Below are 16,951 nucleotides of genomic sequence, written 5' to 3' on the forward strand. Positions count from 1 at the left end.
CTGATTAGTGGCAATGAGGTCCACTGGCTGAAGATGGTACTTGTAATTGGCATGATGGCACTGACTGATCATTGGCCTGTTAGTGGCTAGCTAGCAGCCAGAAATTGGGGCCGGAGTTCAAGAACATATCTCAGTGCTTCCAGACACAGTTAAAGCACGCATCTTATGACCAACCGTTTGTGGTCTGTCAGGAACTGAAATGGCTGATAGGGGATGAAAGACAGGACAGTCTTTAGGGACAAGAGGAGAGACCAAATCTTGTGCAGACTGTTGTGTGATCTCGGCTCCCTTGGAGCATTTAGCTGACCACCCCCATCCCAGAAACTATTGTGGCCACCACCGGTAAGAGGGGAGGAGTACTCTTCTAAAACATTAGGATCATAGCCTGAATATCTCAAACTCGAATGGAGGTGGGAATGTATTGAGGGAGACCACGTCCAGCTCTGTCCTAATGAAGAGGATAATGCCAAGAGTGTGACTTGGGGATGCTGACTTAACATTCCAGGTCGAGGAGCAGGGAGATCTCATTCTGCAGGTGGTCCAACAGTAGCTGCAGCAACCCAGCCAGGAGTAGGAGGAGGACTCTTGCTTCCTCCCTCTGTGACCTCTGGTGCCACCACATCCCCAATAGCAGCGAAACATTTTGTTGGGTTGCTAAACGGGCCGCGAGGGCTGATGGAAAGACAGGCTGAGAGAAAATCTCCTGACTGTACCATCAAAGAGCTCAGCCGGAGGGAATGTTTTTAAGATTGGCATAGGCATCACCTGGGAAATTGGTGGATCCATGCATTACTGCAGATTGCATTAGCAGAGCCTGAGGATTGTGCCACTAAATCCACTCTTTCCAGGCCATAGCAGAGGAACTGATGGGCCACATCTTGCCCATCTCACACAACTTCCTCAAAATTGTCACTAAAGTGGTTGGGGAGGTTCGGAACGACCATTTGCACCATTTCCCATACAGCATAGGCATAAAGGGCAAGCAGGGAAGTTCCATTCGGGGAGCGAAAAGTCTCCATCCGGCACTGCTATTTTAAGAACTTCCTACGATAGTGAACCTTCAAACCACACCACTCTTTAAAAAGCCACACTCGCTGGACGTCCTATTTCAGGCAGGTGTTTATATCCCACCACTTTTAAAGTTAGCCAGCGATCGCTGCCACGGCCATTGCTGGACCCATCAGTTGTTTTGTGCAATGTCCTGCTAAGATACATTTTTCACTGCACTTATTTCATGCTGGTCCAAATAATTCCTTGTGTTGTTTCCTGTGCTTTTTGCTGGAGAACGCTCCCCTGCCCTGGGAACCCTCTCCAAAGATCTGCTGGTCGAAAGTGAGCAAGAGCGCACCCTAGAGGGGCCGGATCTAGCACAGCGATGGATTCGATGGGTGCCTCGAGTCTACACCATAAATAGCTGTGCCTCACACTCCTTGATGGCCTCGGCACACAAGAGGCCACACTCCGAACACAACCTCAAGTATAGTTTGCGCACCAGAGACAGATTTCGCTAATGTCCAAGAGCCGCATCTCTTTGTGACATGCAAGGTTTAGTATAAACCCTGAATTCTTTATAGGGGCACACCATCAAACACTGCAAAAAAAGATAATTTGCGAGTGCGTGTGAAAAAAGAACTGACATTATTGTTCTGGAGAATTGGACGATATCAGTTAAAATGTTAGACTTGGCCTCCACAGAGGGCAGGTCAGTTCCGAGACTCCAGCCTGTTCTACTACATTCTTAAGTTAGGAAACTTTCTCTGAAGAGGGCCAGAAGGGCAAGGGATGTCTGTTTTTAATCAAGTATCTAGGCTCCTCCATTTTGTACCTCAAGAAATAAGCCAGCATTATAGTGAGGAAGAAGGTTATCAGCCTCCAAATCCTCCTCCTCTGTACAGCTATAGTATTTATCAGACATTTCGAAGGCCGATGTGAGTATCTCCTCCATCCAAGAACATGTCTGAGATGAATACGTCCGGCACCCAGACAAATCTCGGCCCTAGACAGGAGCTCTGCCAAAGGAACATTGTTAAAGTTCCCCTTACCCTTATTTCTCACCACACAAATAATTTCCTTCCGCATCCAAAGGCTTTGAGAGCGGAGTTGTAGTTGGCTCTGCGGGCGGCATCTGAGTCGGTGTAGAACGAGGCTCTAACTGAAAGGAGTTGCACCTTGTCAAATTTCAACTTCTTGGACACTGGGGCCAGGGGCCAAGGAGGCGTGGCACCAGGCAATGTCAGGGTCAGAGCCGCCAAGCCCGCAGGAATATGTTCCCCCTTGGGGGCAGACCAGAGGCTGAAGATACCTAGCAGAGAAAGCCAGGAGGCTTCGACCTGTGCAGGGTTGGCAGATGAAACGGAGGTCTCATCTTTTTATTTAAAGTAAAGCTCAGGAACTTCTTCAAGGGAGAAGACATCCGCTTACTATGGCACTTTTTATGTTTTTAAAGAAGATCTCTTCTTTATAGGTGACTTATCTGTGGGTGAAGTAGACCACTTAACCATCTCCGGGAGAGTGTTATCAAAAAATAAATAAGTTAGCCTTCTGGTCTCTGATGGTGTTCAGGTGCATGGCGTGCATAAAAACGATGGATTTAACCCAGATCTGTGACTGGGGGTAAATGTTTGATTAATTCAGCATTCTGTCCATCATTTGTTCTTTTTGTCGCCCTAAGTGGGAAGTGTATGGCCAGACGTGGGTCCCGTGCTCGCTACGCCACCAGATGGCTGATGAGGGGTGTTACCCCGAAACCAGTCCCAGGATGCTTGTTTCTGGTCCACGGAGGACCTGGCCTGGCAGTTCAGGCTGGACTGTCCCTGTGGGGAACAGGATCAAGACAGATTTACAAATGGCTGGGTCTAAACTGGAATGGTGTGAAGTGAAAAGAAATGATGGACTTAATCCAAATCTGTGACTGGGGGTGAATGTTTGATTAATTCAGAATTCCGGCCATCATGTGTTTTTTTTGCATTTGCTCAGGTGCATGGAGCCACACAGACACCAAATGCAGAGGTCATGTGGATCTGAAAAGGACATCACCTTGCAGCATCAGCAACAAGACTTGCAACGTTACATTTTTGCAATGACACATTTGTCCTAGCCTCTATTTAAATGCTGAAGAATTTTAATGGTGAAACTGATGAATCCACAACTATACTTAGGGTAAAAAAAAACAATTATTGCTGATAACAGAAATCTCCTATCTCCGCTTGTTCCTTCACCATCGCAAATGCCTCTTCATCAGCATTCCAAACCGAACTTCAAATGAACAGTCTATCTGAAGACAAGAACAATAAATTACAGGTATACAGTGGGAGGGGATTCTAGAAGGGAGAGGGGCAAGGATTAAAACAAACCAATTCGACATAGATTACAACACATCTCCTCTTACAAAAAATGTAATGGGGAAAATCATCAGATATTTAGTACATTGTACAGTCTGATTGCCAAATTGGTGTCGTCTGGTCCACCTGGGGGATGTGGTTTCAGTAGATGCTTTTGTGTTACCAATTAATCTGTCAGTCTTAAGAATTAGAGTAAGGGCCGAACTTGTAACAGCAACCAGCCGTGGCAGATTCATGCTAAACCGGCCCGGAGAGGGGCAGGGGGAGGAGTGCTATCGACGAAGCACCACTCTCCCTTTTGTTACAGGGGGCCGATATTGCAGCACTGCTACAAAACCGGCCCCACCCCTCCGGCCCACCTGGGAAACGCCCAGTGCCCGCTACAGCTAGTCCAGCCATGATTAGAGTCTCTGGTCACTTGTCTATTCTGTCCATAGTCCATGTGCGTAGATCCTCCAAAATGACTGAATTACGTTTGACATATATTTTTTTTTCTCAAAATCTTTTTATTGAATAAAGCAAAAAAGGGAAGTTGAAAACAAAAGGGGGACAAAGTGCAATGCATTTCCAGATTTTCAGACATACTTAGGTGCATTGGTAAGGTCTTTGACAAGATGGTACATTAGATCAATCCTTCGAGGAAGTGACACCTATAATTTAAAATAATATAGACATTATTCCTTCACAAGATCTGGCGGGTGCGGGGAGGTATCATCAAAGGGCATGCAAATCATTCTCCTGGACACATTCCATGCCACCCAAATTCTCATCCATTTTTCTGGGCACCCTCTACTCTTGTATATCACCCTCTACGCCTGCAAATACCAGTCCATATCGGACTCTCAATCACAAAACTTGGGTTTAAGTAAGCCCTTCCAGGATCTTGCTATGTTGCATTTTGCTACCATATAGCCGAGGGAGACCCAAACTCTCTCGGCTCGAGACAGATCAGTCACTTCCCAGATATTAAGGAGACAAGCGGAGCGAAACATCAATAGTTTTGTGACAGGTCGTGGACAACGTGGACATGACCCTTCCCCAGCAAGTCTGAAGAAACGTGAATTCCCACCATTGGTTTGGCCACATCCCCTAGGGCAGGCAGGGGAGCCCATGACCCCCATTGTAACCAGCGCTGAACTGGTTTAGTAAGCCCTGTGTAGGAGTTTAAGTTGAATGAGTTTAAATCGGGAACAGATTGCCACCTCCCGGGGGAAGCCAACGCCTCCTGCCATTCTTCATCATCAATGTCCCCAACGTCCTCCACACATCGTGTGCAAACTTTCCTTAATGTGTCAGGTGTATTAAGTATTTTGCGATATGTGAGGGAAAAAGCTTTTTCCTGCAGGTAGTTATCCAGAAGTCTATCCTCCAGGGACGAGGAAGCAGTCAGTTCCGTGCCCTTGGGTTTTGCCTTGTGTACTGCATTTCGGGCTTAGAGATATCGAAAGGTTTCCCCACTCTGTAATAGGTAATCTCTCTGTAGTTTTCTAAAGGGGACCACTCCACCTCTCGCCCAACCCTAGAGAGACCGATAGTATCCCACTTGTCAAAACCGGGGTGCTTCGACAGCATCCCCAGTTGGTATGTATCGAGCAACGGAGTAACCTGTGTGATTCTAGACTTACACCCCAAAGCGGTTGTCGCGGCGTGCCATACAGCAATCGTGGTAGAAGTTGGGGTGTATTTTGGTGCCTGGTCCTTCCCACCATAGATTGCTCGGAGATAATTGTCGAGGAGCATGTTATGTCTATCCATTCTGTAGGTGCGGTCTGTCCCACGACAATAATAGCTTTTAATTGCGGGCAGGGCGATACCTCCATCGTACCAGCTTTTTGTAAGTTTAGTCAATGCTATTCCAGTGGCACCATTATCCCAAAGCAAGGAACGTACTCCAGCTTCAATAGCGATGAAAAATTGCACCGGAACCAAATAGGGTGTGTTCTGTAGGGCATAGATAAAGCAGGGAAGTGCCATCATTTTATAAAGAGCAGCTCTACCCAGTAGGGTAAGGGGCAGGGTCTTCCAGTGACGAACGTCTGCCAGAAAGAGCTAAATTATGGTCATAAAACCTTTCAGAGTCGGTCATAGCGTCGATTCCCAAATATAGAAATCCATCCGTGACTATTTTAGCCCCGCAATCCTTAGGCAGGGTTGGGCGAGCCCCTCTTAGAACATAGACAAGAGACTTACCCCGGTTAATGGTGTAACCAGAGTATTTCCGAAAAAGAGAAAATATATGTGGGACACGGAGAATGGAGAAGTAGGGTCTGGCCAAATAAAGCTGGATATCATCAGCGTAAAGGGAGATTTTATCCACCCAATCCGCTGATCAATTAAGGCCCCTAATAAGCCGGTACCCCGATCGAAATTGCCAGGTGATCTAGGGCCAAGGCAAAAAGCAAGGGGGAAGGGGACATCCCTGCCTTGTTCCCTTCTGCAGTATAAATGTTTCTGACCGACCCCTGTTGACTGTAATGCGGGCCAGTGGTGCTGTATAAAGAAGGCACACCCAGGATAAAAATCGCTTCCCGAACCCATATCTTTCAAGAGCGGCAAGTAAAAAAAAGCCCATTCGATCATGTCAAACGCCATCTTGGCATCCAGAGACATACTCACTGCATCCTCTTGAATTGTAGCCACCCTGCCCAGAACCACGTGGAGGCGGGGAAGATTGAGAGCGGTGTTTCTGGCCAGCATGAAACCGGATTGGTCAGGGTGTACCAATGTGTGGAGATGCGGCAAGAGGCTGCGAGCCAAGATTTTAGCTAAAATGTTAACTTCTTGGTCCAGGAGGGATATTGGCCTGTACGAGTCACAGCGCTCAGGAGGCAGGGGGGGGGGGGGGGTTACCCTTTTTCTATGAATAACAACTATGTTAGCCAGTCTCTGTGTGGCGGGCAAAATCCCTTTGCGCACACTTCCCTCGTAGATCCGTATGAGGTATGGGGCAATGGTGGTAGCATTTGTTTTGTAGAGTTCAATAGGGAGGCCACTGGCACCATGGCTTTCCAGGACTGTAGGGCGCTGATCGTCTTGGATACCTCCTCAGCGGTCAAGACGGAATCCAAGTCCTCCACGGCTTGAGGGTCAAGAACAGGGAGTACTAGGGTGTCCAGGAGTTCTCTTGCTGCCTCATAGGGGGGAGCTCGTGTGTAGGTATAGACCCGTTTGAAGTGATCAGCGAACGTTTCCGCGATCCCGGCTCTATCATGTGATCTAATCCCATCCTGACCCACAATCTCAGCCACCCATCTGTTGGCTGTATCCCTTTTGTCAGGCCAGGCTAATAATTTGCTCGCCTTATCGCCAGCGTCATATATACGATGCTGGGTGGCCCGGTAGTGGGCCCTCGCTGCATCCTCAGTGGTATCTCTATACTCCAGTTGTTTCAGGAGCAGTCTGTGTTTGGTGTCTTGAGTGTCTGACGCCATGAGATCTCGCTCGATAAGAGCAATCTCACCCTCTATCATCTGTAGGTGCTTCCTCTTTTCCGCCACCCCGCTACCTCTCACCACAGTCTTTTATGCCTCCCAAAACACGATGTCAGAATCCACCGACCCCTCGTTTTCAAGGAAGTACTGAGTGGTCGTTTCGGTAAGCTTCTCTCGAATTGCTCGCACCTTAAGGTAGTATGAACTGAGGACCATTTTGTGTCGTGCGGGGGAAGGGGCACAGCCATAAAATGCCACCAGCGGGGAATGATCAGAAAGGCCCCGGGGGAGAAAAGAAACCTCTCCAAACCTGGGGATCTGAGTGGCTTTACAAAAGATTTAGACGATTCGGGACATACTAGTGTGAACTCCAGAAAGGAAACTGTACTGTTTAGTCGCTAGGTGATTCACCCTCTAGGCATCGATCAGACCCATCGCCCTGATAAAATCCAGCAGCATCTTCCCTGTCGCGTCGCCCTGTCTTGGTGGCTGACTATCCAGGTCGCCATCAAGGGCTGTGTTGCAATCCCCACCCAGAAGGTCACCCTCAGGCAAATTCAATATGTGGGGGCCGAGTGCAGCCAGTGTCATGCAGTGCAGTCTGGGAGGTACATAGAGTGCGGTTATATTAAGGGATTTACCCTCCTACAGGCCCGAGACCATGACAAATCTGCCGAGTGGGTCATGAGCGACCGCGAGGACCTGAAAAAGAGATGCGCAATGAGAATGCCCATCCCACGAGACCCCCTTGCATAGCCAGAATGAGCCACTAGCCCATATCCCCATATATTGAGTGCACAATAAGAGGACCCCTGGATGTGAGTCTCCTGCAGAAGCACTACGTCGGGAGTGTCGCTTCAGATATTGTAAAACTATTCCACGTTTAATTTGGTTCCCCAGGCCATTTACATTCCACGAGAGAACTTTAAAGCGGCCCAAAAGTAGAGCCGAATTACATCTGTCGCTCATTTGACTTGTTGTGAATGGTGCTGTTAGACCAGGTACCATTGGCGTAGGTCTCCCTTCTATTTTTTGTCACTTTTTGTCTCCTTCGTGGTTGCCGAAGTTAGACGCTCTGGGCGCTGTGCCACTGCCATTCAGTGTCACAGCGCGAATGCTCCTTATTATAAATTAACTGTATGAACTAGTATAGTCTTAGTAGTGCCAAGGAACATGTTAGGAAAGTCGAATTTGGTATGCTTGAGCTTCAAATATTAACGTGCATCTAGTAGTGGTGATTGTCTTTATATTCTGAGTGTGCAACTACCGCTTTTGGAAAGCAGGTATCTTTTTGTCTAAACCTTCCTGTGTGTTTTCTTGGTATGTGTATTGGCCGTCTGGTTTAGAGGGCCAGGGCAGGCTGAGGCCGACCTGGGTCGAATGGAGGAATCTGCCGTTGAAGTATGGGGAGGGGTAACCCCTTTGATCTGAGCAGGGCTGTGCCTGGCAAGGTGAATGATGGCTCCACCTCCCACTGGGCATCTGATGGTGGGCCCCCTCTCCCTGAAAGGGAGGATGCAGCCTCGTAAATAAAGTGACCTAAGTCAACACCAAACTGGTTCTGGCCGGGTCGAGTGATTTGTGACTTTCTCAAGAACAAAGACGTTTGGGGTATAAAGGTCTGAGCTGAAACCCCTCTGGCGTGTGTAACTTCGGGATGCGAAGACGAACCTCTGTCCGTGTAACAAGAGGAAAAGGACTTTGAAACTTTCATCCATCTACTGAAGCAACTACCCAAGGGCCTGATTTGAGATTGCCTCCTGCCGAAGTCTCAGGGACATTAGACTTCATTCGTCAGCAGCTTGGATGCCTCTTGAATGGAGTCCTACTTGCAGGTGAGGCCTCTGTCGAGAAATCCAGGGTCTCTAGTCCTACTGTGGGGAACGCCGCATCTGACTTGCTACAGAAACTCTTGCTATCGCCATTGTGGGCCGCTGCAGCTGAGGAGCTGTGCCGCTGAGTGCCTGCATTTGACTTGTTATGGAAACTATTGCTATCGCCATTGTGGGCCGCTACGGCAGAAGAGCTGTGCCGCTGAGTGCCCGTCTTTGCCTTGCTACGAAATCCATTGTTATCGCCATTGTGGGCCGCTACGGCAGAAGAGCTGTGCCGCTGAGTGCCCGTCTTTGCCTTGCTACGAAATCCATTGTTATCGCCATTGTGGGCCGCTGCAGCTGAGGAGCTGTGCCGCTGAGTGCCTGCATTTGACTTGTTACGGAAACTATTATTATCGCCATTGTGGGCCGCTACAGCAGAAGAGTTGTGCCGCTGAGTGCCCGCCTTTGCCTTGCCACGAAATCCATTGTTATCGCCATTGTGGGCCGCTGCAGCTGAGGAGCTGTGCCGCTGAGTGCCTGCATTTGACTTGTTACGGAAACTATTGCTATCGCCATTGTGGGCCGCTGCAGCTGAGGAGCTGTGCCGCTGAGTGCCTGCATTTGACTTGTTACGGAAACTATTGCTATCGCCGTTGTGGGCCGCTGCAGCTGAGGAGCTGTGCCGCCGAGTGCCCACATCTGACTTGCTACGAAAACCACTGCCATCGACATTCTGGGCAGCTGCAGTTGAGAAGCTGGGCCACTGAGTGCCCGCCTTGGCCTTGCTACCAAAACTATTGCCGTCGCTAGTGTGGGCTGCTGCCGCTGAGGAGTCGTGCCGCCGAGTGCCCGCAATGGTCCTACCACGAGGATCCTACGAGAATCAGTACTATCGCTATTTTGGGCCGCCGCTGCTGAGGAGCTGTGCCGCTGAGTGCCCACCCTTGTTTTACTATAGAAACCATTGTTACTGCTATCGCGGGCCGCTGCAGCTGAAGAGCTGTGCCGCTGAGCACCCACGCTAGCCCCTACGTCACAAACTTTACCATCTTCTGTGTGTGCCGCTGGGTGCCACCTTCTAACCCGTCCTAGGATTAGCGTGAGTGCATGCCGCGGACTGCTGCAGCTGACGAGTTGTGGCCGCTGAGAGTCCGCCTGTCATCCCGCACCTTCCCCGTGAAGCTGTGCCCCCCTTTATATCCCAGGTACATTGTGCATAACCGGGCCGCCTAGGCCCCGATCTCCAACTAAGCCCGTTCCACCCGCACGCACGAGTGCTTCCATCGCCCTGAATGAATCTGTAATTATGAGCATTGTGGTTCTTTGAGCATTTCTCCGTTTCGTGCTTAACCTATATAAAGATAACTATTTTTCTATACTTGCTTGTGGTGTCCGTTTTGTAGCGTCTTTCCAGCGTTATTGTGTATGGTCATAAATGCTTCACACAGTGCCTCTGAGATAGGCCTGTCTGCTCGTGCTACGTTACCGCAGGGGTTATCAAAGGGTGTAGCCCCCTTTCTCTGACTTGGGAAGAAGGGTCACTATTTGACACCGGCGCCAGCCGCTACCAACTGGAGGCCCCCATTTCTAACGGGTGTCGACTGCAATAGAAGCCAACCAGGGTGGAAAAGCAGGGGCATGTCCTCCCACACCCATCTGGTGACCACACCTTAAACACTTTGAACATTGTGTACATTGATCTACATTCTGACTGGTTGTCAATCTGCAATGCACTAGGAAGAATGCTGTATTCAAAACTGCACCATAACTTAAAATTCACAAAATAACTATCCCATAGCAAACCCCCCAACACCACCCCCCTCCCTGCAATGTGGACTTACAACTGCCCACCCCCCAATTTTGCAGAGTGCCTGTAGACCCATAACTAGTAACCTTGGGAAGGGGAAACACTACATAGCCAAACAACTCAAACAAAAACATCCGGTTCCCCCTAATACATAACCATAGGAGCCCATAGTAGAACATTTAGCAAGCTGTCAGTCCGTGAATGTTAGTAAATCAAAGAAACGCCGCCAAGGCGCCCCACACCCCTGATAGCACAGAAAACTCAACAATGTGGCTTGATGGCGTCGAGCCAAAATCTGTTAACTATGCATATTTGACGATGCAACCATGCGTCCATAGTCCAGCATAATGTAGTTACCCCACTCTTACCGGGACAAACCAACAGTCTTCACACACTACAACCCGCACTGAAGTTTCAGAGTTCAGGGAGGGCTAGCCATCAGACAGTGTAACATACCTGTTACCGTAAATCCAATCCCTTCCTCCCGTTCAGAGCTTTCTTGTCTATAAAATCCTTTATTCATCTTCAAATATTGGTAGATATACACAGGACAACAGCCAACGCGTTTCGTTCCAATTGATGGAACTTCATCAGGGCTGGAAACAACATAAGACACCATATATAAGATCACAAGGGTAACATACAAATAAGGTTAAACACATATAAACATTTTGACTCATGTACAGAACAATAACCCTGGACATACAATACATAGATTACTTCACGGTTAAAAAACACACAAAATCAAAAAGACATGTCACAAAATGTATAATTCAAGACAATCTAAATTTGAGAATATCTTTTCTCTTTTCTAATTGTTTATATAACAACTAGCTAATATGGATGTTTTTTAGTAATTATCCAATTGACAAGAAGATTGACAATATTGATTTATATTTGTTTGTGTGATCTGTCACTTTTAATTAGGATTTTAGATTGTCTTGAATTATACATTTTGTGACATGTCTTTTTGATTTTGTGTGTTTTTTAACCGTGAAGTAATCTATGTATTGTATGTCCAGGGTTATTGTTCTGTACAGGAGTCAAAATGTTTATATGTGTTTAACCTTATTTGTATGTTACCCTTGTGATCTTATATATGGTGTCTTATGTTGTTTCCAGCCCTGATGAAGTTCCATCAATTGGAACGAAACGCGTTGGCTATTGTCCTGTGTATATTTACCAATATTTGAAGATGAATAAAGGATTTTCTAGAAAAATGATGACCTTTTCGGATGTGTAACTTCATTCCTGGTGCCGCCTCTACTTTTCTTCAAAAGTTTACTCCTGGTTTTTCCAGTAAGACCTTTCTGCAGCAGGTCTTGGAGACGCTTGGCACGGGACTCTTTGACTTGGGGACCTTGGTATTGATGTGCCCAACATTAGTCGGCTGTGGGGACCTTTTTTCGTCTAGACATTGTATGGACTGTTGAAGCACTCCTTCGCCCAGTTTACAATCTTACTTTTTGTTAAAATGTCAAAATATAATGATGGCCGAGAGGAGATGGCACTAAATCTCTTCGGATCAAGTGGTGTGAAATCGGTTATTAATGTTGAAACTCCTGGCAAAACAAGCTTGAAAACCCTATTTATAAGATTAGAGAGATTGAGAAAACAAGAATTGAGTAGATGGTGGGATGGGGTTACCCTCAAACAATACATGGAAAATGGTAAGGTCCCGAGGGGCCTGAGGATCCTTATTTTTCCCACTTTCGAAGATCTTAGTGAAAACCTATTAAAAGAATGGGAAGGGAATTTAGAAGGTGCCTCACGTGTTATGATGGAAATCTTAGTGAGACATTCAATGGAAAAAGGGGAGAAATTACAGGAGGAAATTGAGAGAGTTGAAAAAGAAATCAGTGAACTAGGTGAAAAGGAGCTCATAGAAAAAAATTATACTATATTAAAACAGGTGATGGATAGTCATCAAGCGTACATCAAGGATAAGAAGTTGAGCAAAATCAAAAGGGATGACCGAGATAACAGGGATGGGAGAATTTATACGTTCGCCAAAAAATTTGACCACCTTTCAGGGACAGAAGATAAGAAAAGAAATAGGGATGAGAAAGAGGATACAGACGATGGTCGGTCTGTGAGTAATCTCTCAGTCTCCTCTACGAGCAGTACAACATCTTCGAATTTAAATCAGGAGATCCCTTTAGGAGATGGGGCCTCGTCCTTCCAAAAGGAGATTGCAAAGCTAAGGATATCGAGTCCTTAGTACTAAAACCAGGAGGGGAGGTCGCAAGGGGAAAAGGAGTCAACAAGGTACCAGTAGAAAAAGTGGAAGTGTCAGTCAGACCCAAGAGACCTTAGGTACCCAGACCCAAAGGAAATTAGTTGACGACACATGTACTATCAACAATTCCTGTCTTAATACCTCTGATCTGAAAATTGTCAACCTTTCAAATAAAATATTGGATGTTGACGAGATGAAACTACTTTGTAAAGGTCTTAATTTTTGCCCTACCCAAGGTGGGGATTTCTCTAATGTACATGTTGACCTTTTTAAATTCACTAGCACCCTGAAACTCAAGGACTTCTTTTCAAATCGACCCTCTATGCAGATAAGACCTGTAGCTACCAGGGATGAGGTCGTTCATTCAGTAGCTGATGTGCGCAATATCCATTGTTTATTATCTATTTCATAGGAGGAGGGTTCAGATATGCCTAACCTTCTTAGAGAACTGGACATTACCCAAGACATTCCGGTCACTAGTTGTCTACATCCTAAATCCAAATTTATCCCTGTGGGTGGGTACCATCCTAATATTGATGTTTTCCACGAAAGGGTGGTAGAGGATCTTTATAAGCTGGAAATTCCCAACAAATATGGTGCCCATCCCAAAATGAACCTTTATTATTCGGAACGTCAGGCATTACAGTGGCTTAGGGGTGACCCGGAAATTGTTATACGCGAGGCCGACAAGGGCGGCAACGTTTTAATTATGAACCGTTGCGATTATCTAAAGGACATAGATCGACAGCTAGGTGACAAAAGAAGCTATAAGATGATTAACGAAAATCCCAATCCCAGCGTGACATCTAAAATCAATACTATGCTGTGTGAATGGAAGGACTCTTGTCTGATTACGGAAGAGGAATACAAATATTTATGGGTTGATTGTCCCTCCTATCCATGTATTTACATTTTGCCCAAAATACATAAGGGGGGGCAATTTCCACCTGGCAGGCCCATTATTTCTGGGGTCAGCTCCCCCACTGAAAAACTAGCTGAGTATGTTGATCTCAAGTTGCAAAAGTATGTACTTGGTTTGCCCTCATATGTTAGGGACAGCAAAGATATTTTGACAAAGCTTCATGACTTTGAATGGTCGGAAGATCTTATCTTTGTCACATTTGACGTGGAAAGTTTGTACACCTGCATCGAGAGGAAATATGGCATGATGGCGGTGCAGTCTTTCTTGGATAGAGAAGGGGCAGATTTTTATGCACAGAATGAGATGATAATGCAAATGATTGATTTGATATTGCTTAACAACTTCTTTCTCTTCAACGACCATTGGTTCCAGCAGATCAACGGGACCGCAATGGAATCCAGGTTTGCTCCCTCTTATGCCTGCCTCTTTATGGGGTGGTACGAGAGGGAGCATGCCTGGGCTAGATGTGCCTCCCCTTGGACACAGTATATCGTGTACTGGGGGAGGTATATCGACGACGTCATATGTTTGTGGTAGGGATCGGTTGAGCAACTGGAGCAATACCATCTTTATCTGAATGAGAATATGTTTACCATCAAGCTTACCATGTCGCACAACAATGTGAACATTAATTTTTGGGACATAACTTTTTATGTCTAGAATGGGAGAATTCATAGCAAACTTTACCGTAAAATTTCATCCTGCAATTCTCTGTTACACGCATCTAGTGCTCACGCGAGGTCAGTTATCAACAATATACCCTTTGGGGAATTGACTCGCGTGAGAAGAAATTGCAGTGATACGGAGATTTTCAATGCAAATGTTATTGAGACTAAACAGAGATTCCTTAATCGAGGTTACGATATCAAAACTCTGAATAAATCAGAAGCTAGAATTAATCAAATTTATAGAAATGCTACACTGAGTGTTAGACCAAGCAGATGTAAGAAGAATTCTAGTGTAAGGTTTATCACACAATATACCATGCATAGTGATAAGATCTTCAATGTCTTTCGAAAAAACTGGCACTTACTTACAACTATCCCTGGTCTAAGGGAACATCTAGGCAATCGACCCTCCATTACATATAGGAAGGGTATGTCAATATGCAACCACTTATGCCCTAGCTATGTAACATCGATAAGTAGTGTTGGAACGTGGTTGCCTCTGAAACCTAAAGGTTTTTTTACATGTGGGATGTGTAACATCTGCCCTATGGGTAGAAATAAGACCACACTTTTCTCCTACAATACCAATCAAAGGTATTTTGTGAATCATTTCTGCAATTGTAACACTACACATATTGTCTACATTTTGGGTTGCCCATGCGAATTAATCTATGTGGGTAGTACTGTTCGCTCTTTAAAACTCCGAATACAGGAACATCGAAGAGCTATTCGAGGTAGAGACTCAAGATACCCTATTACTGCACATTATGAACGAATGCACCCAGGGGATGACACATTCTGGTTTCATGCTATTGAGCATATACCGACCAATAGGAGAGGTGGCAACAGGGAACTCACCCTGAGAAGGGCAGAAGCTAAATGGATATGTTGTCTGCAATCTATACGGTTTGGACATAATACGGATAGTGAAATGCACTACTTTCTTTAGAGGTATTGCGTTACATACAGTTAGGAATATCCTTTGTATATCAGAATGTCCCCTTCTGAGGATTTCTTGAGATTTGATCTTGAGTCTTTTTTTGAACAGTTTTATTGACTTTTCGACGTGTCTCTGGTGCTTTTGTTTTCTGAAGAGCAATATATATGGGCCCTGGCTGTTCTCTGTTTTGATTACAGAGGTGGCCTCGATGGATATTTCCATGTAAGTCTCCTTTCCCTAGTCATGTGCTACAAGGGTAGGATATACCCTATGATATTGGCATTACTTACTTCCTGAAGATGGTAACGACATAGGTTAATTATGAAATTGATACTATGAATACATTACATAATTTTGTGATTTTTGTTATTTTATCTTGATTCTTTTATGAATAGTTTTACTGACCATTTCGACGTGTCTCTTGTGCATTTGCTCTCTGAAGAGCAATATATACGGGCTTTGACTGTTTTCTGCTTTGATTACAGAGGTGGCCTTGTCGGATATTTCTCTGTAAGTCTCCTTTCCTTAGTCATGTGTGACAAGGGTTGGATATACCCTACGATATTGACATTACCTACTTCCTGCAGATGGTAACGATATAGGTTAATTACGAAATTGATAACATGAATACATTACACTTTTTTGGCTTACAGGCTTTGCTAGTTTTCTACTTGATTACATTTTACAGTTACTCATATTGGTCTTTTCAAGATGGCACTGTTATTGGCTTCCTTAGGAGATACTGGTTGCCATACGCTTAACAGCTATACCTAACCGGGCCACTTATAAATTGTATACGCAATATTTTTGGTGTACATTTTAATACATATATCCTTTTTTTCTCCGTTTTATTTTAGTGACCTACATGTGTATATATATATTTTTTGAAAATACTTAGTAGTTTGTCGTTTTGCGCCTTGATTTGTCGACGGTTCTGTTATTTTTATGGATGGCGCCGTTGGTGTTATGGCTGGTTTGAGATGATATATATTATGCTTATTATGCTGGAATAAATATTAGCTTGTTTTCTTTACGCCCGTATTCTTATTTGTCTGTGTCAATCCTCTTGATACGATGGTTTATTGTCATCTTACTACATTTCAAGATGGCGCTTATGTTGGTGGGATGGAGTCGAGATATCTCCGACATCAGTATGACGTCAGACGCAGATACATGTGCTTTCTTACAACTTGCTTTATAAATCGCAACCAGCTGGGAAGGCGGTTGCTTTGCCTTCACACTACGGGTATGGTCGACCATCACCACAGCGCCAATCGAAACGCTGCAGTATCGAAGTAAGTGCCGTGCCAACATAGTTCTCGCATTTCACGCAATTGACGTGTTTGTTTAATATGTAAGACGTTTATCTCACGTCCAAGTAGGACTCGTACTGCAATATTTACTGTTAGTTAGCTCTATTATATTCCAATCAACTAAGCGTGACTGCGACATTTATTGAAACAGTATTATGACCTTAACACACATATGTTTATTTAAGGCGTATTAATAGGATTACACTAATTCTACTGATGCTTTTTTGCTGTTGGATTGCCATCTTAAGCGGGAACGCTAGGGTAGAGCGGTAATGTCCCAGTAATGAAATAAAATGCACTGTGTACCTATTTAGTACTATCTCGCTTAGGAACTTTTTTATTTGGACAAAAGACTATCAATTTGCTTTGATTTTCAACCAGCTATCATTATACCTACGGACGTTATCGCTATAAAGGACATGATTATTTGATATTAAAGACGCGTATACTGAGTCGTGCAATGATACTTGGTC

This window comes from Triturus cristatus, chromosome 3_2 (assembly GCF_964204655.1).
Source record: "Triturus cristatus chromosome 3_2, aTriCri1.1, whole genome shotgun sequence".
NCBI lineage: Eukaryota > Metazoa > Chordata > Amphibia > Caudata > Salamandridae > Triturus > Triturus cristatus.